Source organism: Acanthisitta chloris, unplaced genomic scaffold (genome assembly GCF_000695815.1).
Source record: "Acanthisitta chloris isolate BGI_N310 unplaced genomic scaffold, ASM69581v1 scaffold15724, whole genome shotgun sequence".
In the NCBI taxonomy this organism is placed as follows: Eukaryota; Metazoa; Chordata; class Aves; order Passeriformes; family Acanthisittidae; genus Acanthisitta; species Acanthisitta chloris.
Genome location: NW_008671151.1, coordinates 113386 through 119385, shown reverse-complemented (window position 1 = coordinate 119385; position 6000 = coordinate 113386).

The window sequence follows — 6000 nt, the reverse complement described above, 5'->3', positions numbered from 1 at the left end:
CCCTCATTTGCATCTGAGTTTCCAGAGCTTATTGGAATGTAGTTACATTGAAATTCAAGCTACTCTTCTCTTTCTTCAAAGATAACAGGGAGAATAAGGCAATATTTACTGAGAAAAAAACCTGAAAATGTTACTGCAACCATTAATTTTATGCTGGTACCTGAAGTACTAAATCAACTCAACTTCCAATTCATTAATCAGATTTAAAGCAACAGAAACAGAGTGTTATGGTATAAAACCAAATAATCCCCAAGTCTTGGGGAACTGCAGTTCACATGACAGGCATGTATAGGAGCTCTCAGCCAGGGCAGCAAGGAAATTATGTGAAATATTAGATACAGAGTAGGCCCTGGCATGGTCAACTTCCCTAGCATGTTATTTTGTATAATTAAAATTAAATTCTTCAGATTTCTTTTCTTTCCTTAAATAGTGAAGAAGAAGATTGGGAGCAGGACTGATGCTTCCTGACAGCTGTAACCAGTCACAGACTGCTGCCTTTTGATGTACTTTTTTTTTCCTTCCCTGACTCGTGCATTTTATTTCAAGGTCTTCCTGTGCTGATTTACTCCCAATTCCCCAAACTGGTATCTAATTCTCCTCTGCACTTGGCATGGCTGTGCCCCCCAGTTGCTCACTTACATGGACTTAAAATTAGGAAAACAAGATCTAGAGAGGTAATTCAAGGCTCTTGACAGTTTCCTTTTTAAACAAAATCAAAATAAGAGAGTAGAAAGATATCTTACAATTTCTGATTAAAAAAAGTGCCACTGCATTCTGTCTTCTCTGCTTAGCCTACTAACAAAGACGACTTGTTAGATTCTTTAATGTAAATTTTAGTGCAGATAAAGAACTTTACCCATAAATACCTGAAGTAGATTACTGCAGAGTCTTTCAGATAAAGCCACAGATTTGCAGCTTTGCTTTGGCCAAGACACTTTACATACCTGGAAATTAAGATGAAAATTCAAAGTAGATATCACTCCTTATCTACCATGGGAAACAAGAGGGCAGATTTAATTACAGCCTTGGCACAAAGCAAAGGTACAGAAAGAGTACGAATAGTAAAACATTTTGCAGAAGTACCAGCTCACTGATGTCACTCTGTGCAAGGGCCATTATTCTCATGCATAATACCAATTATTTTATTTATCAGCCATCTTCACTGCATCCACAGTATTTGGCATGTAGCATTAACAATATAATAAATAATAATTAAGGCTTCATCAAATACACAATAGAGTAGGCAAGAAAACACTAAACAGAGTAATGGAGCATTGAAAAGGAGGCTTTTACATCTCATCCCCGTACTGCTTTCAACATCCTGCTGCGACATTGTTTTGGTACTGAAACAAATGGAAGAGCAACCCCTGTTGAGTCACCCACATCAGTCCTCCTGGCACGAGGGAGGATACTGCTGTCACCACAGACTTTAGTGAAGAAGAGCCCCTCCCTGCAATAACCTCCCTACTCCCTGTAGCACAGGCACAACTAGAAGTAGGTCAATACTGCAGTGGTCACAGGAATTGTTAAGGAAAAACACTCCTATATTCCACAAAACAATGGACTTCCCCAGAACTGCTAAGTTCGAAAAAGTGTGGATTCTTCAGGATCAGACAAGGATGAAAACAATTCCAGATAGGCAGAGAACTGATTTAAGAGCCCAGCTGTGTGTGCAGCAGTGGCTGCTATTCTGCAGTTTAAATTTTGTGTATGCTTGAACAGAACTGTGGATATATTGTACATTTGTCTGCACTCCATAGTATCTCACAAAGGGTAATTCCTTCCAAGCATCTAATAGGGAAGAAGTGTCCTTCTTAGCTGCAGAAAAACCACTCCCTCCCCACACATGTCTAACCAGAGAAACAGAACATAAAAATACAAGTTCTGGTTTAGGAGGTTTCTGAGACCATTTGCCAGAAGCTGTGAGAATAGTTTGAGGAGGCAGTGGCAAATGCTTGCCTAAACTCTTGTCTAGCAATGTATTCCTTACCCATGTTGGACACAGGGTACTGAGCTAGATGTACCTTTGCTATGGGACAATACAGTAATGCACACTTGCTCTCAGCTTTGAAAGTAGAATGGAGACAAAAATTGTGAATTAAGCTTTCTACCTTAAAGCACAGTAAATATGATACTTAGTATCTAGGATGCTGCAGAAACACCTTGTAACACAGTACATTCTGAACAGGATTTAACAAAGTTGGACTTGATGGTCTTGGAGATCTTTTCCAACCTTAATGATTCTATGATTCTTAATGATCCTATGATTCTTAATGATCCTATGATTCTTAAAGATCCTATGTTAGAGCAGTCTGTTGAGATCCAACAAAAAATTACATGAAGTTGAATTCCAGTATAAAACAACAACCCAATGTGAAACAGCAATCTTCTACTGTGAAATAAAAAGAAACAGTTGCAGTTATGTACCTGATTAGTCTAGGCTACTTGAGGGAAGAGGGAACATCATTCTTCCCAACTTAATTCAGAAACTCCATTTTGAAGAAAGTTGTTTTGCTAGGCCCCGGGTGTCTTCTGTCTATCCTTTCCCTTTGAGTATCCACATTATCTAGTCCCATTTATTTTATTAGCTGATCTTATCTGTTCAGCAGAACAACCCTGGTTCCTCAGAAGAAAAGGTGTTCTCTTGAGACAAGGCTGTGTCTAAGGGAAAGACCCTCCATCAGAGGTCCAGGATCTGTTTCAAATATGGTCTTTCAAGTGTCACAGAATAAAGCCAGAAGGCTCCAACCTCTCTCCAGGAGCTAATAACTGCAACAAATCTTTCTTCTTTGTTAAAAAAAAAAATCTACCCAGATAGTGCAACTGAAGCACTTGCAACATATCAGGCAGCCACAGCAGAGACTGACTAGGAGAGAAACAACTTGAATTTTTAATTTTCTACATTAATTTTAGAGAAGCACATTTGATGATAAAAGAAAGGTCTTCAGGAGACCAAATTATCTTTTACTGTAGTAAGAATTAGGTCACTTGAGTCAGAGACTACCTGGAAGCATATTCAGAAGTCTGACTGTATCCACACTGCATGGTTAAGTCACAGAACTCTGCTAAAGAATCTTATGGATTATGATCATAACATCATAAGGACTTTATGGATCTTACGGAAGCTCGTACAGGTTTAAAAAGTATCAGCACAAATTCATGGAAGCAAAAAGAAACATCAAGGCTATTATTAAATATGAGACTATCACTATCACCACAGGTTCAGGAATTCCATGAAACAAAAATTGCTATGTGTTGGAAAAAATACCCCTAAAACCCCACACGATGTATTTTCAAAGTTCTCTATACTTTTCCTTGATATCTGGCAACAGGATTCTAGATTAGATGAAATTTTTGTTTTAAATGCTACCACTGTTCTTGGGTTTACATTCCCCTCAAAATATTGCCTTACTTTGCATTCAGATACTTTGCCTTTATAACAGAGCTTTTGAACCTTGGGCATTTGCTCTGAGCTCAGTTCTTGCCAATAAATGCATGGTGAAAGTTGGTTACGTCAGTGCTTACTGACAGCCAGTGACAGCCGCAGCCGTTGCATCAAGATACTTCAAGTTGGCAGTGATGGAACATCTGGAATAGCTGGAACTGAGCAAGAAAAGTTTTGTGATTCTAACCGGAAAGATCCCAAAGGAACTGGAATATGTAACTTGCCCTGGATTAGCAAGAAGCTTCCTTAGTGAAGGCTTATGTGTGTGTTAAGTAGTGATGTGATATCAAGAATAAAAATCTTATAGTCAACTTGTGCCTAATTAAATACCTTTTGGTAGATGAGGAGTAGCTGTCTCCTCCAAGGACAGAGGCTGGGGCTAAAAACAGGAAGCAGGAAGGAGAATTCAGGGACAGACTAGAATATCTGACAGAGAACAAACAGCAACAAGGAAATGAAGGAAGATGGGCAGGTGCATGTAAATAATCCTGCTGAGCAGGAGGCTTCTGTATGGAGACTCTGAGATAAAAGGTAATGAGCAGTACAGCTCCAGGATTTGATCTTCTCTGAAAAGAGACAGAATTATTGAAAAGAAAGAGCTTGAATACACAGCACGAAGGGGCCCTGAGTCAACCAGGGATGGAAGGTGGATCATTGTAAACAATCAACCTAGAGCAAATTCCCTCTCCAAGAGTACAGAAATTTTAAGCAGGAAAAAAGAGGTAGTCAGAAGACAGTTAGAATAATTATCCTTTCTTAAAAAAAAATAAAAATAAGAAAGGGATATCTGAAAATGTTTAAGTAAAACAGAGTAAGATTAAAAGCACCTCTGAACAGATCTCCTCCTGCCCGCAAATGAGTCCTTTCTTTCAGGCTTGGTTCAGGCTTGGTCTCAGATCAACAACATGATGGTTTTCTGAGATGCATCATATGATGCATAGTGCCTCCTAAGTCCCCAGAAATTATTATTTTCATCACCTCTCAGGCTTGGCTGTGTATCTATTCTCTCTATCTATCTCCCTGCAATGTCCTATTTTCACCCAATGCTGAGCTCTCCCACTCCAAGTGCCCCATCCCACATAATGAAAACTTCTCTGCTTAAGCTCATTCAGTTACTCCTTGGGGAGAAGTCATCTTCCTGCCTTTCTCCAAACGTTCCTGATCCCATCTCTCAAACAAATAAAACAAATGTGACCCATCACATGGGGATTACAAGACAAAAGGATTCGGGAAATGGGAAGTTGCAAGTGCCCTGAGGGTAAGATCAACAGAAGGGATGACAAGAGAACAACTCTCAGAAAATTACTAAAAACCGGGCCATAAAATTGGAAAACATATTCTCCTAACTTGGTTTATGTTGGTAAATTTTGTTATGCCTATATTTGGTGGATGTCTTAAAGGTTGAGTTTATTCTATTTCTACATAGAAATTTCTACAAAACAGAGTTCACAATAAACTAAGAGAAATAACACTGCTTTTCTAGGCAGGGTATATGGGGGAAGAATTTTTAGAACCATCTCTTAGCAAAGTCATAGTATAGTTTGTTCAAGGGGACTGGAAGGAAATCGCAAGCAGGAAATCGCAAGCAGCACTCTATCACTGTCGTTGGTTTCAGGTCTATGCTAGATTTGGTGTTAGATATACCACTGCCTGTTTGGAAATTATCACAAAAGTGACTATTGAAAATTACTACACAAATCTGACAAAATTCACTGTGGCTTGCACATTGCTGTAGACAGACTCAGAATTCTTGACTCCTAAGATAAAATCCAAATTGTAATTTTCAGCATTGACTACTATTCTCATTCCACAGTTTTGGGGAATCTTTTGCAGACGCTATCTTGTACTCTGGTTTAAATTCCTGTCTGAATTTGAGGCACGAGGACAGGGCCAGGCCGTGAAGAACCACCACTTTATAGTTCAATGGGTTCCTGGCTTATAAAACAAGCATAGGGTAAGGTCTACGCTACTGACCTAGGGCCAGCTAGGGCTTCTATCTGAGAACACAAAAAATGCATTTTCCTGACATTACAACTAAAATTCTCATGTCACGAATTAGCCCACTTGTTTTATCAACCTACTTTCTTTACTTATTCAGAAATGTAATGGGCTGCATAGCCGAGCAGATCAGAGATGCTGATTAGCTTGTCATAGTCATACTGTCTCCTGGAGAACCACTGATGCTTCCAGCACTAGTTTTCAGGCAGCCTTTTCCAGACAGTGGTATGTGTCACTTTTTAAATTCTACCTAAGGATCACACTCCTAAGGTATTTGAAAGGAGAATGGAATGAACTACTAGTTTTCAGCTTGTAGGGTATTTGTCTGCCATCACAAGAACCCTACTGTCAGTGGGTCCATCTCGAGATGAAATCCCTATCAGCGGTGTAGACTGGTGCCTCCTTCAGAAGCACTGAGGACTTTCATTACATTCACAGCAAAATTTGTCCTTGATGCCATTTCTGTGGCATCAGGGATGGCTCCTATTCATATACTGCTTGTATATTGCAGTTTCTTTTGACATAGCCACAGAACACTGTCTGGTATCACCTGCTTT